Source organism: Ovis aries, chromosome 17, assembly GCF_016772045.2.
Source record: "Ovis aries strain OAR_USU_Benz2616 breed Rambouillet chromosome 17, ARS-UI_Ramb_v3.0, whole genome shotgun sequence".
Taxonomy (NCBI): Eukaryota; Metazoa; Chordata; class Mammalia; order Artiodactyla; family Bovidae; genus Ovis; species Ovis aries.
In genome coordinates this window covers 50,919,644-50,932,396 of record NC_056070.1, presented here as the reverse complement: position 1 = coordinate 50,932,396, position 12,753 = coordinate 50,919,644, and the positions used below count along the sequence as shown (strand labels likewise).

The window sequence follows — 12,753 nt, the reverse complement described above, 5'->3', positions numbered from 1 at the left end:
GCCTGCGCCACACCCGGGGCTTCCTTATATAGTCATGGGAAGCCCCGCCCCTGTGGATTCTTCCGCAAAGACGCCGGAAAGGGACTACTTTTCGCAGGCCTCCCACCCTCTAAAGAGAAAAGCAGTCCCCCAGAATCGACTCATTCTCTTCCTAAGATGCTCTCTTATGAAGACTGGGGCTTTGGAACCAAGTCTTCTGGGGAGCGGGCGGCCGTCCTGAGCGGCCGAGCGGAGGGATCAGCTCGTTCGCTGAACAGTAGACAACGGAAGCAACCGGCCCTCGACTTGCCCGGAAGGAGGTGGAGAGCGGCAAGCGCGAAAACCCGGCACGGATTTATCTGGGCGTCCGGAATGGTTTGTCCAGCCAACCGGGCCCGTTGCCCCCTCCTCTCAGCCCAGACGGCCCCCGTTGTTCGCTAGACGCGCCCTAGGCGGACTGTGGTCCGGTCTAGCGCCTCAAGCCGAGCCAGGGTCCGGGTCCCCAGGTGCGCACGCCTCCCTGCCCCTCCCCCCACATCGCTAATAAAGAGGGGTCTTTATTCTGGATCTACTTTAGACAACGACACTATTTCCCTAACCCCCTTATCTTCAGCCCGTCGCGAGGCCTCCCCGGGGGTCCAGCCCCCAACTTGTGGCGGCCGAGCCCGTCCTCCACCGGGCGGGCACCAGGACAAGGTGAATGACTCGGCAAATATCAAGGCTACGGTCTAAAGCCCGCCTCAGATAGGTTGTCAGAACCCTCAGGAATTCCTCCGAAATGTTTCCAAGGGAGAAATCCCTATGGCAGGTGTACACTGAATTTTGAAAAGAAAAGCACAAATTCCACACAGCTGTGTAAAACTCTTTGAGCTGGACCTGGAAGCTGATAGAACTTTCCAGATTGTTCTTCCTGGTTTGTGCTTCATTTGTAAACAGGGAGGCGTCAGGATTTGAATTCTGTTGATATTTACTTGAGCTCAGAAATCAAACCTGTTTAAGCCCAAGACTTTAAAAAGATATTAATTGAATCTAAGTTCTGTTTATTCCTGGGGGTGAAATTAATATCCCAAACATAAAACTTAATTCTATAGGCAAATTTCATTTGGGTAAAAGAAAGATTACCAGTTAGATCTTTTTTATTTTTTTAAGACAATGTATTTTGTGATTGATCTCTATGTCATTTCTGCAGCAGATTTTTAAACGTATTTAAACCATATGAATATGATGAGACCTTAAAACACTTTAACATGTTTACATGAAATTTACAGTGAAAAATCTTCCTCGTGTCTGCAATTTCCCAGCTACTGTTCTTTCTGGACTCTTCTAGAATATTTCCTATTTCTGTAAATGAAAGGAGGGTGTTTTTAAGTTTTTACCGCTAACGCCTTCAAAAATATACGTATATAGAAAAAGAGGCAACCAACTAAGAAATATTCTGCCGTTAAGAAAAGACTACATTCCTGCTTGAGATTATGAACATTACATAATTTAAAGATTATACATAAAATGTGAATAAAAACAAAACATATATTTTCTTTGGTAACCCATATATATGTAGTTATGAAAAAGATCCAGCGGTTTTCTAAACAGCCTTTAACCTCTGTCAATTTTTAACATTTTTCAGAATGAGTTTATTACTGGGAAGTTAAAATTTAAAATATCACTTTTCATGTTAGTAGAGCCTAGGTGATAGGGACTAAGAGACAAAGCTGATGATTAAATAGTTAATCCCCTAGGGGATTATAAGAGAAAAGAGTAAGGGAGATCGTTGTAAATTAAGGGGTCTTTCACTCAAGAAAGCAGCTTTGCTTAACCACAAAAGCAAGCAGGCTTGCTCAGCAATAAAACCATACAACAGAAGCATCAGGCAGGCCCCCAAACCGATGAAACAATGGTAGAATGAGACCCACATCCTGCCCACTGAGCTCAATAACTTATTGATTCCTAGGACATGCTCCTCTGGGCACATTAAAAAATATAAAGAAAGGGTGACATTATACTGAAACCTGACATGTTTTACCATTTTTAGTATATGTTACCACCTTTTTGCTCATCTCTATCATGCCGTGACTATCCTGACTCGACCATGTAGGGATAAGAAAACTACACTGCCCAACAGGGAGGAGGTACTGATGATGGCAGCTTTACGTCTACTTGAGAAGTCTACTTGAGAATGAGGAAGATGGTCTTCTCCCCCTCCCTAATTTTCTTTTGATTATAAAACTGTAGCCCACTAAGTACCTGGCGCTCAGCACCGTCTCACCCAGCCACTTGTAAGCCTTACAATTACCTTAGTCTAATAAATCACTTTTTATTTATCACTTTGCCTCTCATCAAATTTTTTCTGTACTGAAACTTACAGAACTGGAGCTCCTTAGAGCCCCTTCTCCCTGCAAACCAGATTTCTGTGGTTTCACAATGACTTCTAATACAGATTTCTGTGAAAGTTATTTCTAAATTTTTGGAAAGGGGATTTAAAGGAACAGAACATTGAGTCTCTAGGTTTTTGTTTTTGTTCCGCCCACCCCCCGGCTCCCTAAATTTCAGAAGAAATTTACAGAGGAACAAAAAGGTGAGGTTCTTTCTCAGATGACCAGGACTGGCTTCAAACCACACCCTGTTTGCTTTGGGCTGTTCCTTTGCTGGAAGCCTTGTGATTCATGCTGTTTAAAGCCTGAGTCACAAGCTTTGTGACATAGTTTTTTTCAGAATCCAAAAGGTACAGAGAAAAACAGGCCTGATTTCAGAGACATGGGAGGAAAGAAGGATAAAGAGGAGAGAGAAGAGGGGCTCAAAGGAGAGGGAGGGGAGCGGAAGGGGGAATGGGCCAGGGGTTATCTCCAGAGAAAACTATATTCTTATGAACTGAAAACACTGATGTTGTCTTTATCAGAAGAGTTCTCTACAATATGCTTGCAGTCTCTAATTTAAGTCTAATTGTGGGTTTGGTTGAAGCAAATAGAAATAAAAATTTGCCCAAGGTCTAGCCCTGAGGTAAGAGGGAGGGGAGAGAAAAATGACCTCTCCAAAGACAGGTGGCTGCTATTTCTCCGGAGCGGTAATTTTCAACTGTGAGAGATTTGGCCCCTGGGTGGGCATTTGACAATGTCTAGAGACCTTTTTTTTTTTTTTTTTGGCCCAACACTAGGCTTGTAGCATCTCAGTTCCCCAACCAGGGATTGAAGTCAGGCCACAGCAGTGAAAGCATAAGTTCTAACCACTGAACTTCCAGGGAATTCCCAGGAGCCATTTTTGGTGGTCACACTATGGTATTGGGGTTCAGGGGTGCCACTGATATCTAGTGAGGAAGGCCAGGGATGCTGCTAAACAATCTGCGGTGAACATTCCCCCACAATACAGAATTAACTTAGCCCCGAATGTCAGTAACCCACTGTGTTGACAAACCTTGCTCTACAGAGGATTATTGTTGTTGTTACAACTGCTTTTCTATTTGCTGAGAAGGGCTCCCAAGATTTAAATGTCCCACTTGGATTCAGTAATCCAAGTCACGCTCCTAAAATCCCCTGACCTAGAATGCAATGTGCTAGAACATGCCAGAAGCAGGATGAGTCACTGGATCCATTTTCAGTTTCTTCCACCCACTTATTCGTCCTTTGCAGACACCCCAGAAAGGATTGCTTCAGAGCTGGCACCAATGGAAGAGTGACAGGCCCAGCAACAAGGCAGAATTGGCAGGCAGGCACGAGCATGTGATGAGCTGAGCTCACAAAGGGCCTGGGTGTTGGGCTGCAGGAGACTGGACTGGTGCCTGTTTGTCTGCCTGCCTTTCCTCCTTCCCTTTGAAGGTCACAACATTGTATGGGACTTAACTCAGCATCATGAGAACGTCCACAAAATGACCAACAAATGTTTTCCTCCCAAGAGAGAGGGTGAAATTGGAGAGCTAGATGGGAAAGTTTTGCCTTACAGTGTCATCAGTTATATAACCATAAAAGGAAGTCAAGGAAACCTACTGTTTGGGGGAAGAAAAAGAGAAGCCCTAGAGACTCTGCTCCCTTCCCTGCGTACATGTGTGTATTTGATTGTCCAGCTTCAAAACAACCCATTTCATAAACCACCAGTGAGAAAATCATACTGAAGTTCCAGTCCCCAATTTTGCCTAGTATAGGAATGTTAAGCAGTTAGTTAACTTATTGGGTCTTTGCTTTGTTTTGTGTTTTAATTTGTTGTTTCTGGATTGTGGCAAAATACACACAAAATATATCTTCTTAACCACTTTTAAGTGTAAAAGTCAGTAGTGTTAAGTATATTGTAGGGGAGGAAAAATTATTTTCCTTTTACCCTTCTAAGTTCTTAGCCAAAACACCTGTAATGAAAGATTTAGCAAGAGATATTAAAGACAGTTAATATTAACAGTTTATTAACATGCACACCTCATATATGTTAGTGAGATACTCCAGAGGGAAAATGTGTCACTCAGAGAGGAGACTTTAGAATTTAGGCTTACATACCATTTTAACAGGCTTCCCAGGTGTCTCAGTTGGTAAAGAATCAGCCAGCAGTGCTGGAGACCGGAGTTTGACCCCTGGGTCTTCACCTGGAGAAGGCAATGACAACCCATTGCAGTATCCTTGCCTGGAGAATTCCATGCAAGAGGAGCCTGACAGGCTACAGTCCATGGGGTCCCAAAGCAACTAACACACACACATCATCTTAATATAGAAGGGTCTCTTCAGTCAGTTCAGTTCAGTCGCTCAGTCGTGTCAGACTCTTTGGGACGCCATGAATCACAGCACACCAGGCCTCCCTGTCCATCACCAACTCCCGGAGTTCACTCAGATTCACGTCCATCGAGTCAGTGATGCCATCCAGCCATCTCATCCTCTGTCGTACCCTTCTCCTGCCCCCAATCCCTCCCAGCATCAAGGTCTTTTCCAATGAGTCAACTCTTCGCATGAGGTGGCCAAAGTACTGGAGTTTCAGCTTTAGCATCATTCCTTCCAAAGAAATCCCAGGGCTGATCTCCTTCAGAATGGACTGGTTGAAAGGTCTCATAAGGGAGAGTAAATGATTTTTACTGGGAGAACAGAAGGATAGATAGAGATATGACACTGAACTTTGTGATAAAGAAGTTCAGTGTCATTTTAGTCTCCCCTATGTCAAAAGCCAACCTTCTCTGATTAGTTAAACTCTTGGGAAGAGGATCTTGGACCCCTGAGCTGCTTTTGAAGGATCTGTGTTTGGCCAGATAAGGGGAGTTCAGTGAAAACCTCGCTTTGCTGTTTTTCAAGTGCCAATAGCTCAAAATAATATCAAAGGAACATATTTTCGTGTGGTATATTCTTCTACCTTTCAATTTTCAGCTCACATGCAACCATCACCACCATCTGTCTCCACTCTTCATCTTGCAAGACTGAAACTCTGTACTCATTAAACACTAACGCTAATCCTTCACACCCAATCCTTGGCGACCATCATTCCTTCTGTCTCTATGAATTTGACTGGTTTTTTGTTTTTTACTCCTGGAAGAGTGTATGCAGGGATGTTAGTTCCCTGACCAAAGATGAAACCCCTGCCCCCTGCAGTGGAAGGGTGGAGTCTTACCCAGAGGACCATAAGGGCAGTCCCATGAATGTGACTACTTTTGGTACCTCATACAAAGGGCTTTGATTTTTTTAAATTGTTAAACCAGATCTAATGATTGGAAAACATTTTTTCCCCCAAAGATTCAAGACATCTTTTCTAGAAAGCTCCATTTCCCAGCGCAAGCCTTGTTCTTTCTTCCTTATGGTGTTTTTTTCTTTATCATTGTGCCATTAGAAATATTTAATCATAAGATACACAGTAAAACAGAAGCATACGATTCATTTCATGTGAGGTCTGATAACTTTAAAAATAATCTCAACTTTTTTTTTCTCTTAAAACCTTGTTGACATTTAGGGAGAAATAACCTTCATGGAATTTCCTTACAAAGAGAAGCTGTCACCGGTATTTGACTCCCTAACTGGTGAGTCATTTCATGAATTTCAGTTTCATCTCAAAACATGAGGGCTGTGCAGAGTCAGATCCCTCCAGCTCTAAGCTGAGCTGTTTTTATGATTTAAAATATGAGGTCAGATCAAATGAGAGAAAGGATTTGATGGCTGACAAAGAACTGCCAGCCCCACAGAGTGCAACAGGATCCCTTCTTTTAATAAAATAGCTTTTATTTTTAATGATAAAATACATACAGTGTACAAATATAGTTTGAAAAGGTTTGTCCGCCACAGCCATTCATGCATTCATTTGTGGCCTGTTGGGGAGGACGCGGGAAGCAAAATGCTGCCTCCTCGAACTGCTGGTTTCCTTTTGGGTGGCTGCCTTTGAAAAATGGTCGTTACTGAGAGCAGAAAAAAGAGCAAGGGCCAGCACAGTTGCTCAGACCTTTGAAGGACTTCCAAGCTTGCCGTCTCACGTCCTGGAATGAGTCACCAGGCCTCCAAGCTTCTAACTGCAGTCAAATGCCAGGAAGCAGGGGGTAAACTCCCTAAATGATTGTTCTCACTTTTGCTGTGGTTTCAGTCATCATGTCAGGTTTTGCCTTGACATGTTTCTTGTAACTGTTTCCTTTTGCCTCTTCTAACAGCAAAGGTCCATCTAGTCAAGGCTATGGTTTTCCAATGGTCATGTATAGATGTGAGAGTTGGACTGTGAAGAAGGCTGAGCACCGAAGAATTGATGCTTTTGAACTGTGGTGTTGGAGAAGATTCTTGAGAGTCCCTTGGACTGCAAGGAGATCCAACCAGTCCATTCTGAAGGAGATCAGCCCTGGGATTTCTTTGGAAGGAATGACGCTAAAGCTGAAACTCCAGTACTCTGGCTACCTCATGCGAAGAGTTGACTCATTGGAAAAGACCTTGATGCTGGGAGGGATTGGGGGCAGGAGAAGGGGACGACAGAGGATGAGATGGCTGGATGGCATCACTGACTCGATGGACGTGAGTTTGAGTGAACTCCGGGAGTTGGTGATGGACAGGGAGGCCTGGTGTGCTGCGATTCATGGGGTTGCAAAGAGTCGGACACGACTGAGTGACTGAACTGAACTGAACAAAATTACTTGGGAGTATTAGGGAATTAAGCAAGGGGAGGTCACATCTATTGTAAAAATCTCATTTTCACGTAGTGACTGGAGGAGTAATCAGTTCAGTCCCTCAGTCGTGTCCAACACTTTGCGACCCCATGGACTGCAGGACGCCGGGCTTCCCTGTCCTTCACCATCTCCCAGAGCTTGCTCAAACTCATGTCCATTGAGTCAATGATACCATCAAACCATCTCATCCTCTGTCATCCCCTTCTCCTCCTGCCTTCAGTCTTTCCCAGCATCAGGGTCTTTTCTAATGAGTCAGTTTTTCACATCAAGTGGCCAAAGTATTGGAGCTTCAGCATCAGTCCTTCAAATGAATATTCAGGGCTGATCCTTTAGGATTGACTGTAATACCTTCTGTTATAATCACGTCTGAGGTGTTTGTATGGTGAACACCTGCAGAAATTGAAGTAAAATGAAATCACGAGAAAAGAGATGCTATAGTGGAGATGCCGGGGATCGAACCCGGGGCCTCATACATGCAAAGCATGCGCTCTACCACTGAGCTACATCCCCCTCCCTCCTTGATGTAGTTTCTGAAATTCTCTGCTATAGTCTATTCTTTAGATTTTTTTTTCAAATAAAATTTTGTATATTTAAATGGGTGTTGCAGTTTAGCAAAAACAAACCAAAATAAATCCGGACTTGACTTTTATGTTTCTGAACTAGGCCTGTGGTTCATAGCTCTGCAGCCAGCAGCCGAAATTCTAACTGATACCAGAACCAAGGAACAAAAGGAGACAGACCTATTCGTGAATGTTTCTCCTCACAGTCCGAAAAGAAGGAAAGGAAAATAAAGAGTTTCTTTCCAATGAATAAGGACTTGCCCCCACTGTACCCTCACCCAGAAATCTCTAGTTTCTTGTTCTTTACAATCATTCCAACTTTCGGTGACTTATATTTTTATCTATGTATAACTGAAAAAGAATATATATATGCATGGCCTTTGCTATACACTTGAAACTAACAAAGCACTGTAAATTAACTATACTTTGATGAAAATGGAGTTTCCTTCAAGTCAACAAGTTGCCATTCACCGGTTAGGTGAGAGACAAGGAGAACACAGAAAACTGAGGCTTCACATTTTCCCACCAGCACTTGAGATTTCCTGGTAGGAAAGAGTCACTTACTATGATGTGCAGAACACACCTGAAAATACCCTGCTACCTCAGTCCTCAATTGATCATCTCTCTTCCAGTCTGTGGATACCTGAAACTCTTCAAAGTAAAGTCCAAATGAACTGGTGCCCAGGACACTGGACCCAGCAGCTGTGATTTCATTATCTTACCTCTCTGGGCCTTCTCTGTGAAATGGAGATTTGAATAGTAACTACTTCATAGAGTGATTGTGACCGTTGAATGATATACAGAGAAGGTTGATCTTTTTATTTATTTATTTTTTCATTTTCATTTTGACTCCAGAAACAATTTGTTTTGGGTTATAGCCAATTGACAAGGTTGTGTTAGTTTCAGGTGAACAGTGAAGGGAGGCCGCCATACATGTACCCATTCTCCCCCAAAGCTCCCTCCCATCCAGGCCATCACATGACATTGAAGAGAGCGCCATGTACTGGACAATAGGCTTTTGACTGTTATCCATTTAAAATATATAGTGTGTACATGACTTCCCAAACTCCCTAACTATCCCTTCCCTGTGGCAACCGTGAGTTCATTTTCTAAGTTTGAATCTCTTTCTGTTTTGTAAGTAAGTTCACTTGTATAATTTCTTTTTATATTCCGCATCTAAGGGATGTCAAATGATACGTCTCCTTCACACAGAGGTTTAGAACAGTGCCTGGTACAAGACCCGTGCTCTAAAATGCCAGTTCTCATTATTAAAAATGCTGTTATAGGAAATGGCAACCCACTCCAGTACTCTTGCCTGGAAAATCCCATGGACAGAGGAGCATGGTGGGCTACAGTCCACGGGGTAGCAAAGAGTCGGACATGACTGAGCAACTTCACTTCACTTCACTTCACTTCATGAACTCCAGCAAAGGCCTATTGCTTTGCATAATCATCCCATGTGTGGACTGATGCTTTGCTGATGCTGTTTGGTGAAACAGAAAAAGAACAGGAGGGCACTGGGGTGCAGTGCGGAATGGGGCTCCGCAGAAAGCCATTGTCTGACCTTATTCCCGTAGCTCAAGGGGACAACCACAAGAGCGACCTTACCTGCAGAATGGAAGAAGGATAGTGGCTTCGGCGGAGGTATTCTGGACCTGGCTTGGAAGCCAGTTGAGGGGTTGTAGTCAGTTCAGTAAGTGTCCCTGATTGCTCTGCTCCAGACAAGCCCGATCATGTTTAAAACTCATGTGTAAAACTTAGAATCAAACCCATGCTCCTAACTGTGGCCTTTAAGGCTCTCAGTGATTTGGCAACTCTGTGATCTGGCATCTGGGGGACCCTGCCCCACCAGTGTCCCTCCCATACTCCCCTTCTCTTCTCTAGGAGAACTCTAGCCACACACCTGTCTTTGCTGTTCCTCAGGCAGACCAGACTCCCTGCACCTCAGGGCCTTTGCACTTGCCGTTCTTTTGGCATGGAAAGCAGATATACTCATGATCATCTTTTTCTTATTGTCAGGGTCCTCAGAAAGGCCTTTCTCTGACTAACTCTCTAAAAGGACTAACTCTCTAAAAGGATCTGTGGGGATATCCCTGGCCGTCCAGTCTTTAAGACTTAACCCTCCTACTTCAGGGGGCCGGGTTTGATCTCTGGTCGAGGCAATAAGATGCCGCCTGACGTGCTGATGGCCAAAAAAAAATTCTTCTTTTAGGTTTTTAATAAAAAAGGCACCCATGAATCCTTTGCATTCACTTTGATTTGTTTTGGTTTTCTTCATAGTATATATCGGTCTCAGAACCTGTTTTTACACTGTGTTAATTGTCTGTGTCTGTAACTTGGTAGGTTCATAAGAGCAGAGCCTCCTCTGTCTTGCTTTCTGCTCTATCTTCTGTGCCATGAACAGTGCCTGGCAGACAACTACTCAGTAGATATTCATAGAATTAGTGTGAAACCAAAAAAAAAAAAAAAAAATGAACAGACAAATAAATTAATGAAGACTAGGAGCCTGGGGAGAATGATAGCTATATTTAAAAAGTTCAGTCTGCAAGTGAATTAAGAGGAGAAAACAGTTCGGTTTAGAGTCGCTCTGTTTCAAATCCATTAACATTTTCTGAAGGCCAACCTCTGAGCCGGCGCAAGACCTAAGAAGATGAAATATTTGCAGCAGAGTGAGCATCTTCTGGTTTTAGAGGGAAACAGTTTTATTTGGGGAAACCATTAGAGAAACCAAACACTTGACAGCGGCGTTGTGGCATGCCGGAAATGGAAAATTCCGCTTCAATGTGAGAACTTTTTCTTTCTTGTAACCAAGGAAAGAAGTGAGGGTGCTCGTGGGTGACTGTAACCAAGCAGTTAACAAGACAACCGCCCGACCAAATCTCGCTTGCTTGCCAGGTTCATTTTTTAAGAGAAGAGTAAGGAATTTTTCGGAGAAGGCAATGGCACCCTACTCCAGTACTCTTGCCTGGAAAATCCCATGGACGGAGGAGCCTGGTAGGCTGCAGTCCATGGAGTCGCTAAGAGTCGGACACAACTGAGCGACCTGACTTTCACTTTTCAGTTTCATGCATTGGAGAAGGAAATGGCAACCCACTCCAGTGTTCTTGCCTGGAGAATCCCAGGGACGAGGGAGACTGGTGGGCTGCCGTCTATGGGGTCGCACAGAGTCGGAGACGACTGAAGCGACTTAGCAGCAGCAGCAAGGAATTTTTATGAAAGTTCAAGCATTGGCTTGAAAAAGAAATGAAATTAAAATGCAGGGGGTAGAAAACAAGTTGCCTCCCCGTCGGGGAATCGAACCCCGGTCTCCCGCGTGACAGGCGGGGATACTCACCACTATACTAACGAGGACTAGCTCCGTCAGTGGCTTTTCAGCTCAGCCCTTAAAGGTATACTCAGTGTTCCTTAGCGTTCCTTAACCAGTGACGTGTTCTAAAAGGTTAAATATCTCATCTTTTCTTACAAAATACAAAAAGGCAATGTTCTACTTCATTTAATTCCGTCTTAAAAAGTCCGTTTCCTCCTCTGCTCATGATTTAGTCGCGAGGGTTCTGAGAACGGAAATTAATAAGCAGCAAAAAATAACCAGCAAAAAGTAACCAACAGACGTCAACAAACGTCTAACAGAGGTAGTTTAGGAAATGAAAGAAATGGAGTCAAGTAATTCTTGGACTTGTCGGATTTTTCCAGTCGGGGAAGTGTGAGGAAGTTCCCATACCGTCTTGGCTTCCCTTTGATAGTACTTGAAGCTGTTTTAAACAAAGAAAATGAAATCCTTTTATTAATTCGAAAGAACAATTTCGTATTGTTTTCCCCCGACACAGGAGGAAAGGGGGAAAAAGAAAAAAACACTGCTGCCGAAACCCGGGATCGAACCAGGGACCTTTAGATCTTCAGTCTAACGCTCTCCCAACTGAGCTATTTCGGCTACTGCTGGCATAAGGCTGCATTTCTTTCCTCCTCGTGATCTACGGGCCCCGCGTCATCGACCAGGAGATCCGCTGCTGGGGGACCTGGATCAGCCGGAATGCACGCATTTTAGGATTGCCCCGCACCTTCCCCCTCTCGTCCTTCAAGGTCGTCGCCTCCGAGAAGCTTTGCCTGACCACGCCTCCCACCACTACCCCAGCCCTGTATTGTTCACTGTTAGCCTAGGTACTGTTTTCCTTGTCCACCATCTGTTGCCTCCCTCCCCCAGCGAGAATGACAGATCCAAAGACGGGCAGAGAAGTCATCAGCCTCGGTCACTGCTGTATCGCTTAAGGCCGACAACAGTGCCTGGCACTTAATAGGTGCTTAAAAATATTAGTTGAATCTTACCTTTCTCAGAGTTCCGCTTTTTCAGGATCTCTTCTCTGAGCAAAAGGATAAGGTCTCCCCCTGGGTGCAGCTCCCGGAGCAGCCCAAGGCATAGCAAGGATGCTGACCACGCCAAGGCGTGTGGGATGCCTTATAGGCCAGATTGTGGCTTTCCTCCAGGCAGTGACTCAAATCCAGACTCTAAGCATAGCCACCTCACCTGTGACACCTGCTCAGCTTCAAGGCACCAAGAAATCAACAGGTCGGCATCCAGGTTCGGCTCTCTCTGCTTCCCTGCCCTTGGGAGATGGATGCGTAGGGCGTACTGTTTGGGAGAGGTTGAGCAAATGGGTGTGAAGTCGTTTAATAAGTGTTTGCGAAGCACTTAATATCTATGTGATCCAGTCACAAAAACGGTAACAAACTAGTTCCTTGTGATAGGAATGCTAAGAAGCAAAATAAATGGTAGTGAGGGGGTGGAATACCTGCTTATGGGGGCAGTAAGAGGAAGGGAATGCTGGGAAGACTTGGAGCAGGAAGAGCCCGCTGAGGAAGAGCCTCTGGAGTAGAGGCAAAGCTAACGCAAAGGCCCTGGGGCTGAAAGAGCCGGGCTATTTGTAGGAATGGAAAGGAAGCCAGTGTGGAAGAGGCAGAGAGGGTGAGGGGGCAGAAGGTAGGAGGCAAGGAGAAAGAGGTGGACAGAGGCCAGGTCTTGCCCGTCTTGAAGGCCGTGGTAAAGGGTTTGTATTTTCTTCTGTGTGGGAAAGCCTCTGGGGAGAGAGTGATATTATTTACGTCTTAAAGTCTCCCTTGGCTTTCTTGTGG

At 44.5% G+C, this 12,753-nt stretch overlaps 1 long non-coding RNA gene and 3 other non-coding genes across 4 annotated transcripts; all 4 read right to left on the bottom strand.

Moving 5' to 3' along the window:
• Positions 1-7,507: 7,507 nt before the first annotated feature.
• On the bottom strand, positions 7,508-7,579 carry TRNAA-UGC (transfer RNA alanine (anticodon UGC)). Its single transcript has one exon. It is a non-coding gene; the product is annotated as a tRNA-Ala (tRNA).
• A 3,329-nt stretch (positions 7,580-10,908) lies between these two features.
• Positions 10,909-10,980, bottom strand: TRNAD-GUC (transfer RNA aspartic acid (anticodon GUC)). The gene has a single exon. It is a non-coding gene; the product is annotated as a tRNA-Asp (tRNA).
• Positions 10,981-11,106: 126 nt separating this feature from the next.
• On the bottom strand, positions 11,107-12,053 carry LOC114118845 (uncharacterized). The gene is made up of 2 exons (XR_003591982.3): positions 11,950-12,053; positions 11,107-11,378 (listed from the first exon to the last, which is right to left on the bottom strand). It is a non-coding gene; the product is annotated as an uncharacterized LOC114118845 (long non-coding RNA).
• On the bottom strand, positions 11,485-11,557 carry TRNAF-GAA (transfer RNA phenylalanine (anticodon GAA)). Its single transcript has one exon. It is a non-coding gene; the product is annotated as a tRNA-Phe (tRNA).
• Positions 12,054-12,753: the final 700 nt, after the last annotated feature.